This window comes from Arachis stenosperma, chromosome 2 (assembly GCF_014773155.1).
Source record: "Arachis stenosperma cultivar V10309 chromosome 2, arast.V10309.gnm1.PFL2, whole genome shotgun sequence".
NCBI classification, from domain to species: Eukaryota; Viridiplantae; Streptophyta; class Magnoliopsida; order Fabales; family Fabaceae; genus Arachis; species Arachis stenosperma.
In genome coordinates this window covers 42,682,735-42,707,582 of record NC_080378.1, presented here as the reverse complement: position 1 = coordinate 42,707,582, position 24,848 = coordinate 42,682,735, and the positions used below count along the sequence as shown (strand labels likewise).

The 24,848-nt window shown below is 39.7% G+C and overlaps 1 non-coding gene across 1 annotated transcript; it reads left to right on the top strand.

The window, feature by feature from the left end:
• The first annotated feature begins 19,715 nt into the window (after positions 1 to 19,715).
• Positions 19,716 to 19,823, top strand: LOC130964420 (small nucleolar RNA R71). Its single transcript, XR_009080515.1, has one exon. It is a non-coding gene; the product is annotated as a small nucleolar RNA R71 (small nucleolar RNA).
• Positions 19,824 to 24,848: the final 5,025 nt, after the last annotated feature.

The window sequence follows — 24,848 nt, the reverse complement described above, 5'->3', positions numbered from 1 at the left end:
CTCGGGTAAGGGGCTGTCTTCTCGGACATGGTAGACTTCTTTGAGGTGTCTCTTCCGTGAGGATTTGGATGTCCCTCCCTCTGCGAAACCTCCGTTTATCATGTGTATGTGCCTTTCAGGAGTTCGCGGGGTTCGTGTTTGCTCGGCCCGATCTTCGTTATCTCCCCGTCTTCTCTTTCTGGTTTCTTCTCCTTTCTCAGCTATGTATCTGTCGAGTTTTCCCTCTCTGGCTAGCTTTTCTATAACATTCTTTAAGTCGTGGCAGTCGTTAGTAGAGTGGCCGTAGAGTCTGTGATATTCGCAGTACTCGGACCGATCTCTTCCTGCTCTCTTGTGCTTCAGAGGTTTGGGTGGTGGGATCTTCTCGGTGTGGCATACTTCTCTGTAGACGTCTACCAGGGAGACTCGGAGGGGAGTGTAGCTGTGGTATTTTCGTGGCTTGTCCGAGTTGGATTCTTCTTTCTTTTTCTGTTCCCGATCTCGATCTCGGGGCGGGTAGGTTGACTCCTTCCTGGAAGAGTCTCTCAGCTGGGAGGTTTCTTCCATGTTGATATACTTTCCTGCCCGTTCTTATACTTCGTATAAGGAAGTCGGGTATCTTTTGGATAGGGATTGGCTAAACGGTCCTTCTTTTAGGCCGTTTGCTAGTCCCATGATGGCTGCTTCCGTGGACAAGTGTTGTATGTCCAGGCAGGCCTTGTTGAATCGCTCCATGTACTCTCTGAGAGTTTCTCGGTTGCCTTGTTTGATCCCGAGTAGGCTGGGGCATGTTTTGCCTTGTCCTTTTGAATAGAGAACCTTGTTAAGAATTTTTTGGTCAGGTCTTCAAAGCTGGAGATTGATCCTGGTGGCAGGTTGTCGAACCACTTCATGGCTGACTTAGTGAGAGTGGTGGGGAAGGCTTTGCATCGAATCGCGTCGGAGGCGTCGACTAAGTACATTCTGCTTCTGAAATTGCTGAGGTGATGACTTGGATTGGTGGTGCCGTCGTAGAGGTCCATATCTGGTGGTTTGAAGTTTCGCGGTACCTTCTCTTTCATGATCTCTTGTGTGAAGGGATCATGGTTGCTTTCGGGAGTGGTGCCGTGTTCCGTCCGATCTTTTAGGTTGGCCTCTATCTTCCGCAGTTTTTCTTCCAATTCTCTGCGTTTGCGAGCTTCCCTTTTCAGATCCTGTTCAGTTTCCTTCTGCTTCTTTACGTCCTCTTCGAGTTGTCTCAGCCGGCTTTGTTGTGCCCGAACTGTTTCCAGAATCTCCGAACTTTTTTCTCTTTCGGGATTTTGTGGATCTTTGTCTGGGGGTGATGTCTTTGGGCGATTCTGTTTGTTTCCTCCTGGAGTGCGTGGTGATAGAGGGCTGTCCGGCCGTTCTCCGGTGTCAACTTCCTCTTCTTGTTCTGATGTAGCGTGGTTATTGTTGGGAGGGTCGTCCGCCATGGTAAAGGGATGACTTCCAGGTCCCCGGCAACGGCGCCAATGTTCCGAGGGTTACCTGAAACGTGTAGCTCGGTCTTCTGGCAAGGCCCGAGGTGGGGGGTCTGTGACCCGAGCTGGTTGTGCTGAACGGCGGGGGGTTGTACCTGCAATGACACTCCGATGCTTAAGTTAGCATGGGTCCAAGCAGATATCAAGTAGAATTAGAGTATGAGTTATACCTGGGTGCTCCAGTGTATTTATAGTAGTTGGCTGTGATCATCCCTGGATAAGATATTCTTATCTTATCTTATCTTTTGGGAGATTCATCTCTATCTTTGCGGAACCGCCTTTCCCAGGCCCTTTCGGCCTTTAGGTTTTGGGCTTAGTTCCTTCTGATGGGCCTTTCTTTGGCCTGTTTGTCCGAGGTCCGACCTCGAACGTGGGCCTTGGGTCGAGGTCGGGCCTTCTATCAGCTTTACCGAGTTTGGAGAGCTCGGTCAGGGTATGAACACTTCCCTCTTCTAAAACCCTTTTCTATTAAAAACTTGCTCAAACGTTCATACCAAGCTCTTGGAGCTTGTTTAAGACCATAAAGAGCTTTCTTGAGTTTAAAAACATGATTAGGATTTTCATAATCCTCAAAACCGGGAGGTTGTTCAACATATACTTCTTCTTGAATGAAACCATTAAGAAAAGCACTCTTAACATCCATTTGATAAAGTTTGAAGTTATAAGAGGATGCAAAAGCAAGTAACATCCTAATTGCTTCTAATCTAGCTACGGGAGCATAAGTTTCGTCATAATCAATGCCTTCCTCTTGATTATAACCTTTGGCTACTAATCTAGCTTTGTTTCTAACAATTGTACCATTTTCATCGAGTTTATTTCTAAAAACCCATTTTGTTCCTACAATTGTTTGATTACTTGATTTAGGCACCAATTCCCAAACGTCATTTCGTTTGAATTGGTTAAGCTCCTCTTGCATTGCCATAGCCCAATGTTCATCATCAATTGCGGACTCAATGGTAGATGGTTCAATTTGAGAAACAAAAGCACTATATGCAAATAAATTTCTAAAAGTGGATCGAGTTGTTACCCCTTTCGAAACATCACCAATGACGTTGTCTAGAGGATGATCCTTTGAAGTACACCAATCCTTTGGAAGTGCATTTATTTGTGCTTGTGATGGTTCAATTTTTTCAACTTGAACACTATCCTTTGTTGAGCTTGTAGAGGCTTCATTTAAATCTTTTTCTTTGTCTTCACCATTCAAATTTAGTAAATCAAAGTTTTCTACATTTTCATCAAAATCTTTTCTAGCACAACAACGGTTAGTTTCATCAAAAGCGACATGAATACTTTCTTCCATAGTCATGATGCGTTTATTATATACTCTAAAAGCTTTGCTAGTTAAAGAGTAGCCTAGGAAGATTCCTTCATCAGCCTTAGCATCAAATTTGCCTAAGTTATCTTTTCCATTATTTAGAATAAAGCATTTACAACCAAAGACGTGAAGGTGGGAAATATTTGGCTTTCTTCCTTTGTACAATTCGTACGGTGTTTTCTTAAGAATAGGTCGAATGATAATCCTATTCATAACATAACATGCGGTACTAACCGCATCCGCCCAAAAGTACTTAGGAATATTAGCCTCATTGAGCATAGTTCTCGCCATTTCTTCTAAATGACGATTTTTCCTTTCAACCACACCATTTTGTTGTGGTGTTCTAGGAGAGGAAAAATTATGCTCAATGCCATTTTCTTCACAAAAAGTTTCAAAAAGATTGTTTTCAAATTCTCCACCATGATCACTTCTAATAGATGATATATGCAAATTCTTTTCATTTTGAATAACTTTAGCTAATCTTTTGAATGCTCGAAATGCATCACTCTTGTTTGCTAGGAACAAGGTCCATGTAAATCAAGAGTAATCATCAACAATAACTAAAGCATAGTAATTGCCACCAAAGCTCATAGTCCTAGAAGGACCAAATAAATCCATGTGCAAAAGTTGTAATGGCCTTGTTGTTGAAACAATGTTTTTGGATTTAAAAGAGGCCTTTACTTGTTTTCCCTTTTGACATGCGTCGCAAAGGACGTCTTTTTCAAAACGTAGCTTTGGTAAGCCAATTACTAACTCTTTAGAGACCAACTTGCTAAGATGGTCCATGTTAGCATGAGCTACTCTACGATGCCATAACCAAGTTTCATCATTTTACTAACAAGGCATTTCACATCATTTGAGGAAACTTCATTTAGATTAATCATGTATACATTGTCAACACGGTGCCCAATTAGCACAATTTCATTAGTGTCTTGCCTTTTTATCAAACAACATTTGAATCAAAGGTGACTAAGTTTCCTTTGTCACAAAGTTGGCTAACACTAATGAGATTATGTTTGAGACCTTTGACAAGTATAACATTATCTATGGAGGTAGAAGAATTTTACCAACTTTTCCAACGCCGATTACTTTGCCGGTGTTGTTGTCTCCATAGATCACGTTTCCTCCGTTTGTAGGCTCTATTGCGGTGAACTTTGATTCATCGCCGGTCATGTGTTTGGAGCATCCACTATCAACATACCAATTTGTATCCTTAGCTCCAACACGTACCTACAAAACAATTAAAATTGGGATTTAGGTACCCAAGTGAATTTGGGTCCTTGATGGTTAGTATGAGCATAATGCCCATAAGGTGCCCATCTCGTATCTTGACTACGAAAGTTTATATGTTTAATTCTAGTAAAGCATACGGGTGCTATATGACCTACTTTATTACAATAATGACATATGACATTTGGATTATGCATCCTATGCATGTTTCTAAATGGTTGCCTAGGTTGTTTCCTAAATGCAACATCTTTTGATCTATATGCATTGTGATTATAATTTCTAAATGAAGCATGTTGAGGAGGATGTTTAAAGGCTTCATTCCTTTTAGGCATGCTTGCCTTTTGGGCTTGCGGTTGCCTAATAGGAGTTTTAGTATTTTTAAATTTTCCTTTTTCAAAACCTAAACCTTCCTTATTATGAACATGCTTTTGGTTTTTCAACATTTTATCTAAGTTCTTTGAAGATTCATTGAACTTAGCTAAAGTGTTCTTAAGATTTGTAATTTCATTTTCATGCATTTTACAAGATTTGTATGGATCACTACTTGTGCTACACTTATCTTTTTCAAGATTGATATTCTCATTTTTCAACATCTCATTTTGTTTTAAAAGATCCATATTCTTTTTCTTTAGGAGAGAATAATCTTGGGTAAGTTTTGTGTACACCTTAAGTAAGGCATCATATTCATCTTGTAAATTAAAAGAAGTGGAGTTGTCATCACTAACCTTTTCTTCGCTTGCCATTAAGCAAAGATTTGCAACCTCGTCGTCATCGGAGTCGGATTCATCCTCGTTCTCCCATGATATGTATGCTTTCTCCTTCTTCTTAAATTTCTTGTTTTTGTCCTCCTTTTGAAGTTTTGGACAATTGGGTTTGATGTGTCTAACTTCTCCACACTCATAGCATTTTGGTACCTTTGTTTTGCTCTTGAAGTTTTTCTTCATTGCAAACTTATTGAATCTTTTTAATAAGAGTGCAAATTCTTCATCTCCTTCTTCTTCATTATCATCACTCTCTTCTTGTAGTGATGTTGTTTTAAGGGCGAGACTTTTCTTCTTGCTTTCTTCACCTTTTTGTCTATTTAGCATAGTCATTTCATAGGTGAGAAGATTACCTCGTAGTTGATCAAATGTAAGTTGATCATAGAGCCTTCCTTCCACAATGGCGTTCACTTTGGAGTTCCATTTTGGTGTAAGGCTTGTAAGCACCTTGGTCACAATTTGTTTATCATTGTATTTTGTGCCAAGCATGCTTAGATTGTTGAAGATCTTGGAGAGTCTTTCAAGAGCTTCTTCAATGCTCTCTTCATCTTTCATTTTAAAATTTTCCCATTCATGAACCAACATAAATACCTTTGATTCTTTAACGTGGTCGGTTCCTTCGTAAGTGATTTGGAGTTTATCCCAAATCTCTTTAGCGGTTTCACATGTAGAGATCTTCATATAATCATGCTCGTTAAGTGCACAATGAATGAAGTTGATGGCTTTATCATTCATTGCCACTTTCTTCCAATCATCGTCACTATATTCATCTTCTCCTTTCGGTACTTGCTTTGAGACGGAGACTTTTCCTTCTTTAGCGCTTGTTGTCTTTGTTGGAATGTGATTTCCATTCTTAATCACTTTCCAAATTCTCACATCTTGAGAACGGATCCAAATTCTCATCTTATTTTTCCAATAAGAGTAATTTGTTCCGCTAAAAAGAGGAGGTCTAGCGGTTGAGTTACCTTCACTAGTGTTGTTGTTGTTAAAGCTTGTGCTTGCCATGATCTTTTCCCTTAAACGGTTAAGTCTTTCAAAGGGTTAAGCTCTGATACCACTTGTAGAACCTATGCATAATTACTCAAGAGGGGGGGTGAATTGAGTATTGCAACAACAATGAGTCTTTTTGCGAAAGTTAAAGACAATATACAAAAGTGTTATCGTACTAGTATTTTTCCAAGAGCTTAACTCAATTGCTAAGCATTTATAAGGAGCTTTTACTTTCCAATAGACACCAACTCAAATAAATTGATCAAGCTTTTCACCAATCGGACTTAAGCTATTCCTTAAGTACTTACGAAGCTACTTTTCGATCACAATTTATTTGCTCAAAGGTAAAAGACAATAATATTGAAGAGATGAGTTTGGAGAGATGCAAACGCTATTTAGAGTGGTTCGGCACAATCCTTGTCCTACGTCCACTTTCTTTCTCAATCGCTATTGAGAAGTTCCACTATTGCCAAGCTTCAAGGTGCTCGCGCAAAACCTTTTACAATCCGAGTCCTTAGTTTCTAACACCTCACGGTATATGATCACCACTCGTATACTAACCCACTCCACTTAGAGATACCTTCTCTAAGATTTGCCTTGAGTACTTAGTATACCTCTTCGGTATCCTCACCGACTATAGTGTTTATAACTCTTGACTCAACCTTGGAGATCACACTCCAATTTACAAAGTGTACAAGAAAACAATTCTCAAAGAATTATTGAGACGAAATGAGTACTCTCTAGAAGAGTGTATGATTACAAGTTTAGCACTATTGAACCAATTGATATTGCTCTCTCAAATTGTGTATTATAACACCTTAAAAAAATGTGTAGAATGAAAGAATATGAACAAGATAGTTTGCAAATACTCAAGTATATGAAATAAGGCTTCAATCCATCTATTTATAGACTCCCCATACCTTAGAAACGTTGGGGAGTTAATGGGGTGGAGCCTTTTTGTCAAAACTAGCCGTTTTTTATGTTTTTGAATCATTTGCATCGATGCATAACACTTTGCATCGATGCAAATGTGTCTTTGAAGCTGAAATTTGAATTTTCAGCTAGGTTGCATCGATGCAAACATCTTTGCATCGATGCAACAAGTCGTCGCATGCTTTGCATCGATGCAAGATGAGTGTGCATCGATGCAAACCTTAAAGAATGGCTTAAAATCACTTCAAAATACTTAGGATTGATCTCAAACTTGTTGGAGTCAATTCCTATGCTTTTGTACCTTTGAAAACAAGTTTTAAACCATTTGGCTAGCATCGAATTGCAAGATGTGCATCAAAACATTTTGTGAGTGTGTGTTGAGAGATTTAGCAATTGGTTCTTAACAAGAAGTTACCTAAGTCCTAAGACACTATACTTGTCTTCAAATGTTGTGGACTTGAGTTTCTTGTTGTTGTTGTGTTGCTTTCAACTCTTCATTCCTCAACGTTGAATGTTGGTTGATCTTTCAACATGCTTGTTCATTCAAGTTGTTTGTTGGTTTGTCTTTCATGTCGTTTGTTGGTTTGTCATTCATCAAAACCTACGAATACAAACTTCGCATACAAGCAACATGATTTACATTACCATCAGAGTAGCGAGCAGAAGCATGACATTCTAGTAATGAGGGTGTTACAATATGCAACATTCAAAGAATGGAAGCAAAAGGATCATTCTTTGATGACTTGGCTTCTCAGTTCTTTGGATGCCTCTTTCAAGAGTCGCATGCTAAAGTGTCGCCATGCTCATCAGGTTTGGCAAAAGATCATTGAATATTTTGCCAAAATTTTCAAAATCAAGATTCAGCAATTGAAGACTCAATTGAAGTTTATAGAAAAGCAAGGGATCACTGCTACAGAAAATCTCAAAAGAATCAGGATTGTGGTAGATGCAGTAGGTGCAATTGGCTATGAACTTCCTTTCGATTATAATGTTTCAGCAATTGCAGTTGGCTTAACTGAAGATTATGTTATATTCAATTGTTCATCTCTCATATCGTGGGTAAATCAGAATCTTTATCACTAATAGAGGTTAAAGCCCTTCTTCTTGGACATGAAAATATGATAGAAAGATTTTGCAAGTCTAAATTAGGATCTATTCAAGCAAATTTCACTCGATCCTTTTCTCAGTTTTAGAGACCTCCATTCAACAAAAATTTTAGTGGCAGAAGAGGAAGAGGGGTTAGATTTCAAAGAGGAGGACATTTTGGCAATCAAGACACAAGATCTCAATGTCAAGTATGTAGAAGACTTGGGCATACTGCTCTAACTTGTTTTCACATATTTCATCAATCCTACCAAGCATTTTCAAACTCTACTACAGCTTTTAAATCCTCTTCAAGTGCATTACCTCCACCTCCATCTTTTCACACTCCTCGTGCCTATTTAGCAACCCCATCAACATTTCTAATTTAACTTGGCTGTTTCACACTGGTGCTAGTCACCATGTCACTTCTCAATCACAAAATTTGCTAGCTCCATTAGAATATATGGGTCTAGAACAGCATGTGCTAGTAATGGTACAGTTAGTGATATCTCATGTCGGTCATTCATTTATTGTTAATCGTGATACTCACAAGAAATGTTTGCTTGACAAATTGCTTCTTGTTCCTGATATTTCATACAATCTGGTTAGTGACAAGAAATTTGTAAAGGATAACAATTGTTTTTCTGAGTTTCATTCTAATATATATTATGTTGAATCTCAGGACACCAAGGAGATATTACTCCAAAGAGCTCCTAAGCATAGAGTGTATATGTTTGATCACATAACCATTACTAAATCTGCTCCTACATCTCTTTGAATTCTACAAAATCCGATGCCAATCCTTTCATTTTCAATATCTTGTTGCTTTTACTTCTTTTTGGATTCCTATACCTTCTGGTATAAAAGACTTGGCCATTTTGTCTTCAATTCTGTAAAGAATGTTATGAATAAATGTAACGTTGCTTAGACTTATCATGCCGTTACATACATCTTTCATGAACCTTATCATCTTTACCACCACCCCGTACATCTCCCACTACACAAAAATTTCATGAGCAGCATAATGCCATTCATCTTGATAGCATCCCTATTGGTGCTATTGAGATTCATCTTGGAGGTAACACTCCACCCACTCATCCTAGAAATACTTACCCTATGCAAACTAAATCAAAATCTAAAATTCTTAAACCAAAAGCTCTCTGTACTTTTACTTCTCAAGATACTGACTTGGTAAATCAAATTCCTTAGCTTCTTCTGTAACTAAAGCTCTTCAGTCACCTCATTGGTAAAAAGCCATGAGCCAGGAATTAGAAGCTCTTGAAAAAATAAAGACTTGAACTGTTGTCAATCCTCCTAATGAAGCTAAAGTCGTAGGCTGCAGATGGATCTTTGCCATAAAAGGCGTCCCAATGGCACTATCTTGAAGTACAAGGTAAGATTAATTGCGAAAGAGAATCATCAAGTGGAGTGTATTGAATTGATTTTGATCAGGTATTTTCTCCTGTTGTAAAATCATCCACAATTCGAGTTATTCTTACTGTTGCTTTGAGTTTTAATTGGAAAATACATCAATTTGATTTTAATAACGCTTTCTTAAATAGGGATTTAAATGAACTAGTATACATGATACTTCCTCCTAGTTTTAGTAAAGATGATAAATCTCAAGTTTGCATGCTTAACAAGTCTTTACATAGTCTCAAGCAAACCCCCAGGTCGTAGTTTATCAAAGGAAAAATAGACAAAAGTACACCTAAATTTTCACACGGAGTACAGATGTACTCCTGAATTTTTTAATGAGTCATTTGCACACATAAATATAAAATTTCGTTGTCAATTCTACCCTTCCGTGACCTGAGTAAATTTTCCGGCGGTGGTGGAGGCCAGGTGGCACGGTATTGTATGATATGGCCAATTTGAGGTGACACTGTGGAAAATAGAAATATTTATTATGAAATTTGTTGATTTTTTTTTAAAAAGGAAAAAATTTTACAAATCTCTTCATTATCTTCGTTTTCATATTTCAGTGTTGAATGAAAACATGCCCTAGCAGAGAGTAAGCATAGTGAATTTTTGAGCACTTTGCAGTTCGTTCATTGTAGTTCATCATTTGCGTTACATTCTGAAGGCAAAAGCGGTAGGGCAAGAAGCGTGGAAGTCCAAACGCAAGCTTGGGACTAGGAGGAGAGTTCAGAATCAGACGCGATCAAAAGGTAATACTTCCGTCCTTCACATGTATCTGTGTTATGATATGAAAATGCATCAATTTAGTTATTCTATAGTTTGATAGAGGAATTTTTGATAAACAGATGGCAAATCATATAACGTTTGTGTATCATCACAAAGGAAGATTTGAGAGAAATATGAATGGGGTTCTAAAATATGTTGGAGGGGAGGTTGCTGTAATTCCTAGGGTGAACGTGGAAACTCTGAATACATTTTTTATGGTGGGGTTATTTAAGGATTTGGGGTATGTCTTGTTCAAAGATTTTTACTGGGCTGAGAAGGAGGTATCGAATGGTTTGCATTTAATTAGGCTTGACAGTGATGTAGTCCGAATGTATGAATTTGGTATTCAGAATGGAAGAATATGCCACGTTTATTGGGATCATATTGTTGATGTACCTGAGGAAGTTGAAGTGGTAGACGACGTAGATGATGAGCCATGCCCAACTACAGATACCGTTAAACAATTTACACCACAAGAAACCCCAAGAAGAAGAAGTAAGAAGGCAGTCCACAAAAAGCCTACCCCGAAAAAGTTGCTCGTTAAGAAGGCCAATAAGGAAAACGAAATCAACCAAAGTTGCAATGAAACTCAAAACCCAGCATCTCCCAATCCTTCTCCTATAACCCAACCAACGTCACATTCCGAAATCCCAAACATCAACCGAAACACGACCCAGCAGCAAAGTGAAGCAGAAGTCCCACCTCCTAATAATTCACAGCAAGAAGGTCAGAATGAAGTGCCCACCCAACAATCTAAGAACAGTCAGAAGAATAGAAGAGCATCGTATAAGAGGCCAGCACCAACTGGTCAAAGGTTTGTTCAAGGAGGAAGGAATGAGGCACCAAAGATATTTGTTCCTCATATGGAGCCTGATTCCTCTAATTCAGATGATGATAGTGACTCCGACCCTGACTACTATCAGTATGAATCTGAAGATTTACACAGTCCAATGTCATCTGATTGTGAGGATGATTATGATAGTGAACAAGGTGTGTGGCCTCAGGGAAATCCAACAGCACCATTTGGCCAAGTTCATCTGGAGCTTGGGATGGAGTTTGCTACCATGGATGAGTTTAAGAGATCTGTGAGGAAGTACAATATTCAAATAGGAAGAAGCATCAAGTTCAGTAGGGTTGAGCCAACCAAATGTAAGGCGATTTTTTGGGATGAGAATTGTCCCTGTAACATTTACTGCTCTAGGTCAAACGAGCCGAGGAGTTATCAGGTGAAGACATTTGTGGATCAGCACGTCTGTGCTAGAAGACATAATAATAAATCTGCAGATAGAGTGTGGGTTACTGAGATGCTAGAAGAAAAAATTAGAGACCAAAGGGAAATCACTTGTGCGGAGGCCGAAACTTGGTTTAAAAAAGAGTTTAATGTAGCAATTAATTATAAGAAGATCCAGAGAGCCATGAAAAAGGCAAGGGAAAATATAGAAGGATCGGAGAGAGAACAATATGCTGAGTTGAGGGACTATCTTAACTAAATACTACTGTCAAATCCAGGCTCAACAGTGCACTTGGATACCACCTCAATGCCTAACTCGTTGCCCTTGTTCAAGAGAGTCTACATTTCTTTTGAGGCATGTAAGAAGGGTTTTGTCTTAGGGTGTAGACCTTTCATTGGCCATGATGGCACATTCTTAAAGGGCTTCTATGGAGGATAGCTACTCACTGCAATAGGTCAAGATGCTAACAACCAGATTTTTCCAATTGCTTATGCCGTGGTGGATTCAGAAACTAGAGATAACTGGAAATGGTTCTTGGAGCATTTACATAATGACTTGGGCAACTACAAGGTTCATGGTTGGAACTTCATTAGTGACCAACAAAAGGTATGCATTTAGCTGTTGTTAACATGGTTGGAACTTCAATTGTATTAACCACTGACATATTAATTGAATAGGGTTTGATTCCGGCTATGCAACAAGTTATGCTTGGAGTTCATCATCGCTTCTGTGCTATGCAAATTTGGAATAATTTCACAAAGAGATGGAAGGACAAACAACTCAAAGGGACAGTGTGGGAGTGTTGCCGAGCCACTACAACTCAAGAATTTGATGCTACAATGTTGAGGCTGCAACGGATCAATACTGGAGCATGGGAGTATCTGAACAAGCTTGATCCGAAGCAGTGGACAAAGGCTCACTTCAGTGAGTGGCCGAAGGTTGACAACGTTACTAACAACAACTGCGAGACAATCAATGGTAAGATTGTGAAATATAGAGGTAAACCCATCATCACTATGTTAGAGGAAGTAAGGACATATGTAATGAGAATCATGGCTAGAAATAAAAAAAGTCTATATGGATATATTGGAACGGTTGCTCCAAGACAGTTAAGTAGGCTTGAGAGAGAGAAGGAGGAGAGCAACAAGTGGACTCCCACCTGGTCTGGAGACGATGCTGAAGATATATATGAGGTTGAGAAGCATCCAACTAAAGTAACTGTTGATTTGGGTAACCAGAAATGTACTTGCAGATTCTGGCAGCTTACCGGCTTACCTTGTAGGCATGCTTGTGCTGCACTCGCTCTTAGAGGTCGCAAGCCAGAGGAGCAAATCCACAACTGGCTTGGAATGCATGCATACAGCACAGCTTATCAAATGAATATTAATCCTGTGCCAAGCAGAGAATTCTGGGATAAAGCTGATGGCTACCCTCCTCTGCCTCCCCACTATAAAAAGCCAATTGGAAGGCCCACCAAAAAAAGAAGAAGAGATAAGAATGAACAAAGACCAAACTCCAACCCTCACAAACTTAAGAGAAATTATGGTGTAACTATATGTAATTAATGTGGACAGGTATGACTATAGCCCAATAGTTAATATTCTCACTTTAGTGACTATTAATTGACAATTTAGAATTAGTTATACTCACTTAAACTTGTTTTTATAGTCCGGTCATAACAGCAGGACTTGTCAACAAAAGAAGGATGATACTTTGGATGAAGAAGTTGCTCTAGCAGCAGAGGTAGCAGCTGCAGCAGTAAAATCACAAAACCAACAAGAACAGGTGAGGTGGTAGCTCATATTAGAATAAACAAAATTTGAATTACATGTTACCTTACCACCTGAGTTTGTTTTTTTTTTTTTCAGAACACTGGAGAGCCAACATCAGAAGTTAATGTTGCCCAGCCTCCATCTAACAATTCTGGTTCAAGTGTTAGGGTTCAGCCAATGGTCTGCTCTGAGACAATGAATGCTGCAAGTCCTTCTTTGAGAGAAAGGTTCCAGCAATTTATGCCCACACCAGGCCTGACCCGACAACCCATGAGTGGCCCAAGACCCTTACCACTAGCCCCTAGTTTGAATGGCCCAAATGCAAGTAGTCCAAGTGCAAAATGTGGTCTAGCTGCTAAAAATGTTCCAAGTGCAAAAGTGGTAAAAGGTGGCTCAGGTGCAAAGGGTGTAACCAGTTCACAACCAATAGGTGGAAAAAAATCAGCAAGTAGAACTGGAACAATGGCTGCAACTTGGTGCGCGAAATTGTGAACAATACTTTTCACAACTCTCATAATCCCCGGTCATGAACTCCAAAAACTTGGTAGTTCAATTCCATGGCATTACACAACTTCGCACAACTAACCAGCAAGTGCACTGGGTCGTCCAAGTAATACCTTACGTGAGTAAGGGTCGATCCCACGGAGATTGTTGCTATGAAGCAAGCTATGGTCACCTTGTAAATCTTAGTCAGGCAGACTCAAATGTATATGGTGATGAACGAAAATAACATAAAAGATAAAGATAGAGATACTTATGTATATCATTGGTGAGAGCTTCAGACAAGCGTATGAAGATGCCTTCCCTTCCGTCTCTCTGCTTTCCTACTGTCTTCATCCAATCCTTCCTACTCCTTTCCATGGCAAGCTTATGCAAGGGTTTCACCGTTGTCAGTGGCTACCTCCCATCCTCTCATTGGAAATGTTCAACGCACCCTGTCACGGCACGGCTATCCATCTGTCGGTTCTCAATCAGGCCGGAATAGAATCCAGTGATTCTTTTGCGTCTGTCACTAACACCCCGCCCTCAGGAGTTTGAAGCACGTCACAGTCATTCAATCATTGAATCCTACTCAGAATACCACAGACAAGGTTAGACCTTCCGGATTCTCTTGAATGCCGCCATCAGTTCTCGCCTATACCACGAAGACTCTGATCTCACGGAATGGCTGGCTCGTTTGTCAGGTGAGCACTCGGTTGTCAGGCGATCAACCATGCATCATGTTATCAGGAATCCAAGAGATATTCACTAAGCCTCATATGCTTGTAGAACAAGAATGGTTGTCAGTCACCTTGTTCATGAGTGAGAATGATGATGAGTGTCACGGCTCATCACATTCATCAAGTTGAAGAACAAGTGATATCTTGGACAAAGAACAAGCGGAATTGAATAGAAGAACAATAGTAATTGCATTAATACTCGAGGTACAGCAGAGCTCCACACCTTAATCTATGGTGTGTAGAAACTCCACCGTTGAAAATACATAAGAACAAGGTCTAGGCATGGCCGAATGGCCAGCCTCCCAAATGATCTAAGAACTAGATGTCCAAAGATGATCAAAGGATCAAAAACAATCCAAAGATTGAAAATACAATAGCAAAAGGTCCTACTTATAGAAAACTAGTAGCCTAGGGTGTACAGAGATGAGTAAATGACATAAAAATCCACTTCCGGGCCCACTTGGTGTGTGCTTGGGCTGAGCAATGAAGCATTTTCGTGTAGAGACTCTTCTTGGAGTTAAACGCCAGCTTTTATGCCAGTTTGGGCGTTTAACTCCCATTTGGGTGCCAGTTCCAGCGTTTAACGCTGGGATTTCTTGAGGTGACTTTGAACGCCGGTTTGGGCCATCAAATCTTGGGCAAAGTATGGACTATCATATATTGCTGGAAAGCCCAGGATGTCTACTTTCTAACGCCGTTGAGAGCGCGCCAATTGGGCTTCTGTAGCTCCAGAAAATCCACTTCGAGTGCAGGGAGGTCAGAATCCAACAGCATCTGCAGTCCTTTTTAGTCTCTGAATCAGATTTTTGCTCAGATCCCTCAATTTCAGCCAGAAAATACCTGAAATCACAGAAAAACACACAAACTCATAGTAAAGTCCAGAAAAGTGAATTTTAACTAAAAACTAATAAAAATATACTAAAAACTAACTAAAAGATACTAAAAACATACTAAAAACAATGCCAAAAAGCGTACAAATTATCCGCTCATCACAACACCAAACTTAAATTGTTGCTTGTCCCCAAGCAACTGAAAATCAAATAAGATAAAAAGAAGAGAATATGCAATGAACTCCAAAAACATCTATGAAGATCAGTATTAATTAGATGAGCGGGGCTTTTAGCTTTTTGCCTCTGAATAGTTTTGGCATCTCACTTTATCCTTTGGAATTCAGAATGATTGGCTTCTTTAGGAACTCAGAATCCAGATAGTGTTATTGATTCTCCTAGTTAAGTATGATGATTCTTGAACACAGCTACTTATTGAGTCTTGGCCGTGGCCCAAAGCACTCTGTCTTCCAGTATTACCACCGGATACATACATGCCACAGACACATAATTGGGTGAACCTTTTCAGATTGTGACTCAGCTTTGCTAAAGTCCCCAATTAGAGGTGTCCAGGGTTCTTAAGCACACTCTTATTGCCTTGGATCACAACTTTATTCTTTCTTTTTTTCTTTCTTTTCTTTCTTTCTCTTTTTTTCGTTTTTTTTTTTCGCCTCTTTTTGTGTTCACTGCTTTTTCTTGCTTCAAGAATCATTTTTATGATTTTTCAGATCCTCAGTAACATGTCTCCTTTTTCATCATTCTTTCAAGAGCCAACATTCATGAACCACAAATTCAAAAGACATATGCACTGTTTAAGCATACATTCAGAAGACAAAAGTGATGCCACCACATCAAAATAATTAAACTATTATAAAATTCAAAATTCATGCAATTCTTTCCTTTTTTCTCAATTAAGCACGTTTTTATTCAAGAAAGGTGATGGATTCATAGGACATTCATAACTTTAAGGCATAGACACTAAGACACTAATGATCACAAGACACAAACATGGACAAACATAAGCATTAATTTTCGAAAAACAGAAAATAAAGAACAAGGAAATTAAAGAACGGGTCCACCTTAGTGATGGCGGCTCTTTCTTCCTCTTGAAGATCCTATGGAGTGCTTGAGCTCCTCAATGTCTTTTCCTTGTCTTTGTTGCTCCTCCCTCATGATTCTTTGGTCTTCTCTAATTTCATGGAGGATGATGGAGTGTTCTTGATGCTCCACCCTTAGTTGTCCCATGTTGGAACTCAATTCTCCTAGGGAGGTGTTTACTTGCTCCCAATAGTCTTGTGGAGGAAAGTGCATCCCTTGAGGCATCTCAGGGATCTCTTGATGAGAGGGGTCTCTTGTATGCTCCATCCGTTTCTTGGTGATGGGCTTGTCCTCATCAATGGGGGTATCTCCTTCTATGTCAACTCCAACTGAATAACAGAGGTGACAAATGAGATGAGGAAAGGCTAGCCTTGCCAAGGTGGAAGACTTGTCCGCCACTTTATAGAGTTCTTGGGCTATAACCTCATGAACTTCCACTTCTTCTCCAATCATGATGCTATGAATCATGATGGCTCGGTCTAGAGTAACTTCGGACCGGTTGCTAGTGGGAATGATTGAGCGTTGAATGAACTCCAACCATCCTCTAGCCATGGGTTTGAGGTCATGCCTTCTCAATTGAACCGGCTTGCCTCTTGAATCTCTCTTCCATTGTGCGCCCTCTTCACATATGACTGTGAGGACTTGGTCCAACCTTTGATCAAAGTTGACCCTTCTTGTGTAAGGATGTTCATCTCCTTGCATCATGGGCAAATTGAATGCCAACCTTACACTTTCCGGACTAAAATCCAAGTATTTCCCCTGAACCATAGTAAGATAATTCTTTGGATTCGGGTTCATACCTTGATCATGGTTCTTTGTGATCCATGCATTGGCATAGAACTCTTGAACCATCAAGATTTTGACTTGTTGAATGGGGTTGGTGAGTACTTCCCAACCTCTTCTTCGGATCTCATGGCGGATCTCCGGATATTCACCCTTTTTTGAGTGAAAAGGGGACCTCGGGGATCACCTTCTTCAAGGCCACAACTTCATAGAAGTGGTCTTGATGCACCCTTGAGATGAATCTCTCCATCTCCCATGACTCAGAGGTGGAAGCTTTTGCCTTCCCTTTCCTCTTTCTAGAGGTTTCTCTGGCCTTGGATGCCATAAATGGTTATGGAAAAATAAAAAAGCAACGCTTTTACCACACCAAACTTAAAAGGTTTGCTCGTCCTCGAGCAAAAGAAGAAAGAAGAGAGTAGAAGAAGAAGAAATGAGGAAGAGGGAGATGGTGGTGTGTTCGGCCATTTTGGGTGGGTTTGGGTGGGAAAGTGTTTTGAATTTGAATGGAAGGTTAGGTGGGGTTTTATGAAGGATGGATGTGAGTGGTGAAGAGAAAGATGGGATTTGATAGGTGAAGGGTTTTTGGGGAAGAGGTATTGAGGTGATTGGTGAATGGGGGAAGAAGAGAGAGAGTGGTGGTGGGGTCCTGTGGGGTCCACAGATCCTGTGGTGTCAAGGAAAAGTCATCCCTGCACCAAAAGTTGCTCAAAATCACGTTTTGAGCCATTTCTGGCGTTAAACGCCGGACTGGTGCCCATTCCTGGCGTTTAACGCCAGGTTCTTGCCCTTTTCTGGCGTTTAACGCCAGTCTGGTGCCCCTTTCTGGCGTTAAACGCCCAGAATGGTGCCAGACTGGGCGTTAAACGCCCAATTGCTAGGCTTACTGGCGTTTGAACGCCAGCAACATCTTCCTCCAGGGTGTGCTATTTTTCTTCCTGTTTTTCATTTTGTTTTTGCTTTTTTCATTGATTTTGTGACTTCTTATGATCATCAACCTACAAAAAAAAAACATAAATTAACAAAGGAAAATATATAAAATATAATCATTGGGTTGCCTCCCAACAAGCGCTTCTTTAATGTCAGTAGCTTGACAGATGGCTCTCATTGAGCCTTACAAATGATCAGAGCAATGTGGGAACCTCCCAACACCAAACTTAGAGTTTGAATGTGGGGGTTCAACACCAAACTTAGAGTTTGGTTGTGGCCTCCCAACACCAAACTTAGAGTTTGACTGTGGGGGCTCTGTTTGACTCTGATTTGAGAGAAGCTCTTCAAGCTTCTTCTCCATGGTGACAGAGGGATATCCTTGAGCCTTAAACACAAAGGATTCTTCATTCACTTGAATGATTAGTTCACCTTTATCAACATCAATCACAGCCTTTGCTGTGGCTAGGAAGGGTCTGCCAAGGATGATGGATTCATCCATGCACTTCCCAGTCTCTAGGACTATGAAATCAGTAGGGATGTAATGGTCTTCAACTTTTACCAAAACATTCTCTACAAGTCCATGAGCTTGTTTTCTTGAGTTGTCTGCCATCTCCAATGAGATTCTTGCAGCTTGTACCTCAAAGATCCCTAGCTTCTCCATTACAGAGAGAGGCATGAGGTTCACACTTGACCCTAAGTCACACAAGGCCTTCTTGAAGGTCATGGTGCCTATGGTACAAGGTATGGAAAACTTCCCAGGATCTTGTCTTTTTTTAGGTAATTTCTGCCTAGACAAGTCATCCAGTTCTTTGGTGAGCAAGGGAGGTTCATCTTCCCAAGTCTCATTTCCAAATAACTTGTCATTTAGCTTCATGATTGCTCCAAGATATTTAGCAACTTGCTCTTCAGTGACATACTCATCCTCTTCAGAGGAGGAATACTCTTCAGAGCTCATGAAAGGCAGAAGTAAGTCCAATGGAATCTCTATGGTCTCATTTTGAGCCTTAGATTCCCATGGTTCCTCATTGGGGAACTCAGAGGAGGTTGGTGCACGCCCATTGAGGTCTTCCTCAGTGGCGTCCACCTCCTCTCTTTCCTCTCCATATTCGGCCATGGTTATGGCTTTGCACTCTCCTTTTGGATTTTCTTCTGTATTACTTGGGAGAGTACTAGGAGGGAGTTCAGTAACTTTCTTGCTCAGCTGACCCACTTGTCCTTCCAAATTTCTGATGGAGGACCTTGTTTCATTCATGAAACTTTGAGTGGTTTTGATTAGATCAGAGACCATTGTTGCTAAGTCAGAGGTATTCTGCTCAGAACTCTCTGTCTGTTGCTGAGAAGATGATGGAAAAGGCTTGTTATTGCTAAACCTGTTTCTTCCACCATTATTATTATTGAAACCTTGTTGAGGTCTCTCTTCATTCTTCCATGAGAAATTTGGGTGATTTCTCCATGAAGAATTATAGGTGTTTCCATAGGGTTCTCCTAGGTAATTCACTTCTTCCATTGAAGGGTTCTCAGGATCATAAGCTTCTTCCTCAGATGAAGCTTCCTTAGTACTGCCAGGTGCATTTTGCATTCCAGACAGACTTTGAGAAATCAAATTGACTTGTTGAGTCAATATCTTGTTCTGAGCCAGTATGGCATTCAGAGTGTCAATCTCAAGAACTCCTTTCTTCTGACTAGTCCCATTGTTCACAGGATTCCTTTCAGAAGTGTACATGAATTGGTTATTTGCAACCATTTCAATCAGCTCTTGAGCTTCTGTAGGCGTCTTCTTCAAATGAAGAGATCCTCCAGCAGAGCTATCCAAAGACATCTTGGATAGTTCAGAGAGACCATCATAGAAGATACCTATGATGCTCCATTCAGAAAGCATGTCTGAGGGACATCTTCTGATTAATTGTTTGTATCTTTCCCAAGCTTCATAGAGGGATTCTCCATCCTTCTGTCTGAAGGTTTGGACTTCCACTCTAAGCTTACTCCATTTTTAAGGTGGAAAGAACTTTGCCAAGAAGGCATTGACTAGCTTTTCCCAAGAGTCCAGGCTATCTTTAGGTTGTGAGTCCAACCATATTCTAGCTCTGTCTCTTACAGCAAAAGGGAATAGCATCAGTCTGTAGACCTCAGGGTCAACCCCATTAGTCTTGACTGTGTCACAGATTTGCAAGAACTCAGCTAAAAACTGATGAGGATCTTCCATTGGAAGTCCATGGAATTTGCAATTCTGTTGCATTAGAGAACTAATTGAGGCTTAAGCTCAAAGTTGTTTGCTCCAATGGCAGGGATAGAGATGCTTCTCCCATAGAAGTTGGGAGTAGGTGCAGTAAGTCACCCAGCACCTTCCTTGCATTGTTGGCATTGTTGTTGTTTTCGGCTGCCATGTGTTCTTCTTCTTTGAAGAATTCGGTCAGGTCCTCTAAAGAGAGTTGTGCCTTGGCTTCTCTTAGCTTTCGCTTCAAGGTTCTCTCAGGTTCAGGGTCAGCTTCAACAAGAATGCCTTTGTCTCTGCTCCTGCTCATATGAAAGAGAAGAGAAAAAGAAAATGTGGAATCCTCTATTTCACAGTATAGAGATTCCTTGAGGTGTCAGAGGAAAAGAAAAATAGAAGAAAAGAAGGTAGAAGAATTCGAACTTGATTAGATAGAGTTCGAATTGTGCATTAAGAAGGAGTAGTACTCCATAAATAGAAGGATGTGGGAAGGAGGGAAGAGGATTTTCGAAAATTAATTAGAAAGATGTTAAAAACATTTTAAAAATTAATTAATAATTTTCGAAAATTGAAAGTGGAGAAGAAATCAAGTGATTTTTGAAAAAAGATTTTGAAATTAGAAATTAAGAAGATTTGATTGAAAACTATTTTGAAAAAGATGAGGTTGAGAAGATATGATTGGTAAAAAAAATGTGATTGAGGAGATATGATTTGAAAAAAAAAAGATTTGATTTTAAAATTAATGACTTGCCTAACAAGAAAAGATATGATTCAAACATTAAACCTTTCTCAACAGAAAAGGCAACAAATTTGAGATGTTCAATCAAATCATTAATTGTTAGTAAGTATCTTTGAAAAAGGAAAGAAATTGATTTTGAAAACATTTGATTGAAAAGATATGATTTGAAAAAGATTTGATTTTGAAAAACTTTGAAAACTTGAGAAAAAATTGATTTGAAAACAAAATTCTTCCCCCTTTGCCATCCTGGCGTTAAACGCCCAGAATGGTGCACATTCTGGCATTTAACGCCCAAAATGCACCCTTTTTGGGCGTTAAACGCCCAACCAGGTACCCTGGCTGGCGTTTAAACGCCAGTCTGTCTTCTTCACTGGGCATTTTTGAATGCCCAGCTTTTTCTGTATACTTCCTCTGCAGTATGTTCTGAATCTTCAATTCTTTGTATTATTGACTTGAAAAGACACAAATTAAAAATATTTTGGATTTTAATAATCAAAATGCAACAAGAATCAAATAACAATGCATGCAAGACACCAAACTTAGCAGTTGTATACTACTGACACTATATGAGACGCATAACACTCAAGCCAAAAGAATTCAAAGATCAGAGTAAGAAATCATCAAGAATTACTTGAAGATCCTTAAGACACATGAATGAATGCATGCAATTGACACCAAACTTAAGATGAGACACTAGACTTTAAGCAAGAAACATCAAATATTTTTTGTTTTTATGATTTTGTGATTTTTTTGTGTTTTTTTTTTCGAAAATTAAGTGGAAAAAGATATCAAAATTCTTAATGAGAATTCCAGGAATCAGTGCAATGCTAGTCTAAGACTCCGGTCCAGGAATTAGACATGGCTTCACAGCCAGCCAAGCTTTCAAAGAAAGCTTCGGTCCAAAACACTAGACATGGCCAAAGGCCAGCCAAGCCTTAGCAAATCACTGTTCCAAAAGCAAGATTGATAAAAATCATCAAGCTCTTGTGATGATAAGTTGAAGCCTCGGTCCAATGAGATTAGACATGGCTTCTCAGCCAGCCAGATTTCAACAAATCATCATGAAACTCTAGAATTCACCTTCAAGAATTTCAAAAAAAAATACCTAATCTAAGCAACAAGATGAACCGTCAGTTGTCCATACACAAACAATCCCCGGCAACGGCGCCAAAAACTTGGTAGTTCAATTCCATGGCATTACACAACTTCGCACAACTAACCAGCAAGTGCACTGGGTCGTCCAAGTAATACCTTACGTGAGTAAGGGTCGATCCCACGGAGATTGTTGCTATGAAGCAAGCTATGGTCACCTTGTAAATCTTAGTCAGGCAGACTCAAATGTATATGGTGATGAACGAAAATAACATAAAAGATAAAGATAGAGATACTTATGTATATCATTGGTGAGAGCTTCAGACAAGCGTATGAAGATGCCTTCCCTTCCGTCTCTCTGCTTTCCTACTGTCTTCATCCAATCCTTCCTACTCCTTTCCATGGCAAGCTTATGCAAGGGTTTCACCGTTGTCAGTGGCTACCTCCCATCCTCTCATTGGAAATGTTCAACGCACCCTGTCACGGCACGGCTATCCATCTGTCGGTTCTCAATCAGGCCGGAATAGAATCCAGTGATTCTTTTGCGTCTGTCACTAACGCCCCGCCCTCAGGAGTTTGAAGCACGTCACAGTCATTCAATCATTGAATCCTACTCAGAATACCACAGACAAGGTTAGACCTTCCGGATTCTCTTGAATGCCACCATCAGTTCTCGCCTATACCACGAAGACTCTGATCTCACGGAATGGCTGGCTCGTTTGTCAGGCGAGCACTCGGTTGTCAGGCGATCAACCATGCATCATGTTATCAGGAATCCAAGAGATATTCACTAAGCCTCATATGCTTGTAGAACAAGAATGGTTGTCAGTCACCTTGTTCATGAGTGAGAATGATGATGAGTGTCACGCTCATCACATTCATCAAGTTGAAGAACAAGTGATATCTTGGACAAAGAACAAGCGGAATTGAATAGAAGAACAATAGTAATTGCATTAATACTCGAGGTACAGCAGAGCTCCACACCTTAATCTATGGTGTGTAGAAACTCCACCGTTGAAAATACATAAGAACAAGGTCTAGGCATGGCCGAATGGCCAGCCTCCCAAATGATCTAAGAACTAGATGTCCAAAGATGATCAAAGGATCAAAAACAATCCAAAGATTGAAAATACAATAGCAAAAGGTCCTACTTATAGAAAACTAGTAGCCTAGGGTGTACAGAGATGAGTAAATGACATAAAAATCCACTTCCGGGCCCACTTGGTGTGTGCTTGGGCTGAGCAATGAAGCATTTTCGTGTAGAGACTCTTCTTGGAGTTAAACGCCAGCTTTTATACCAGTTTGGGCGTTTAATTCCCATTTGGGTGCCAGTTCCAGCGTTTAACGCTGGGATTTCTTGAGGTGACTTTGAACGCCGATTTGGGCCATCAAATCTTGGGCAAAGTATGGACTATCATATATTGCTGGAAAGCCCAGGATGTCTACTTTTTAACGCCGTTAAAAGCGCGCCAATTGGGCTTCTGTAGCTCCAGAAAATCCACTTCGAGTGCAGGGAGGTCAGAATCCAACAGCATCTGCAGTCCTTTTTAGTCTCTGAATCAGATTTTTGCTCAGATCCCTCAATTTCAGCCAGAAAATACCTGAAATCACAGAAAAACACACAAACTCATAGTAAAGTTTAGAAAAGTGAATTTTAACTAAAAACTAATAAAAATATACTAAAAACTAACTAAAAGATACTAAAAACATACTAAAAACAATGCCAAAAAGCGTACAAATTATCCGCTCATCACAACTCAAATGTAGTTGCTTTGGACAAAGGAGTTTTTTGGCTTTGGTATTCTCATTTGGACCTGCAGATTTCTGATTGGAGTTTAAAAAATTGTTGTTATCATTTAGGACTATGTTTATGGTTTTGTAATTTAGACATGTACTCCTGTGGTTTGGATTTAGCTGATTAGTATTTTGATGTAGACATCTGTTTTGATGCCTATAGGCATAGACATGTTTGCTATTTTGCAAGGTGAAATTGTAGTTTGCTGTTTAAGCCTCTGGCTTCATGACTTGTGTTTCAATTTGTTGTTAATGATAGATTATCATGGTTATGCTTACTTATTGTTCATAATGAATTAGATCTTCAGTTTGTTTTGTTGCACGAAATTGTACTAGAAATAAAATTGAACCAACCATTTGTATTAATAACCTTGAAAAAACCCTTTGTATTCAGATACTAGTGAAAATAAAATTGACAACACAGCCTTCTACTTAGAGGAAATTACAACTTCTGATTAAATGTCTTAATGAACAAACACAGAATACATATACTTATTCCTAAGCATACATACTGCATCCATTTTCTAATGTTCTGTAACTCTTGATTAATCCCATCAATTGTCTGCAACATCTTCTTCATTTCTTCTTCTACCTTCCAGTTGCTTTCTTCTGCAAACCTCCATTTGCTTTCTTCACTCTGCTCCTGAATTCCGCAATCTCTTCCAGCATCAACAACTTCATCAGCCCAAATAAAATAGTCACACCTCAATTCAACCCTCTGCATCATGAATTCGACGACAAATTTTAACCATTTTGCAGAAAAATTAACATTTGTCATCATAAACAAAATCAGAATTCACATACCTCCCATAATGGACGACGAAGAAACAATCTTCCAGGGTTCCACTCTGTAGCAGACTCAAGCATCACTGCGTCAAGTCCATGCAGGCACTTGCCATTGTTGTAGTCAAATTTCTTCTTCTTCCTATTTTTTGGCGTAAAAGACGAGCCACCGCAACCACTGGCACAAGCATGAGGTATATTCTTCCTTCGTTGAGACTGTGACATTTTCATACATTAGAGTTTACAAACTTTGTTACAATAGAAAGGACGAAGATGTACAAAAGAAAATGAAGAGGGTGAAGGAAGAATTTTTTTCCACCCTGTGTCAGGGTTCATATAGTTCGAATAAATTAGAGAAGGAAGAGGATGAACAGTGATTTGATTAT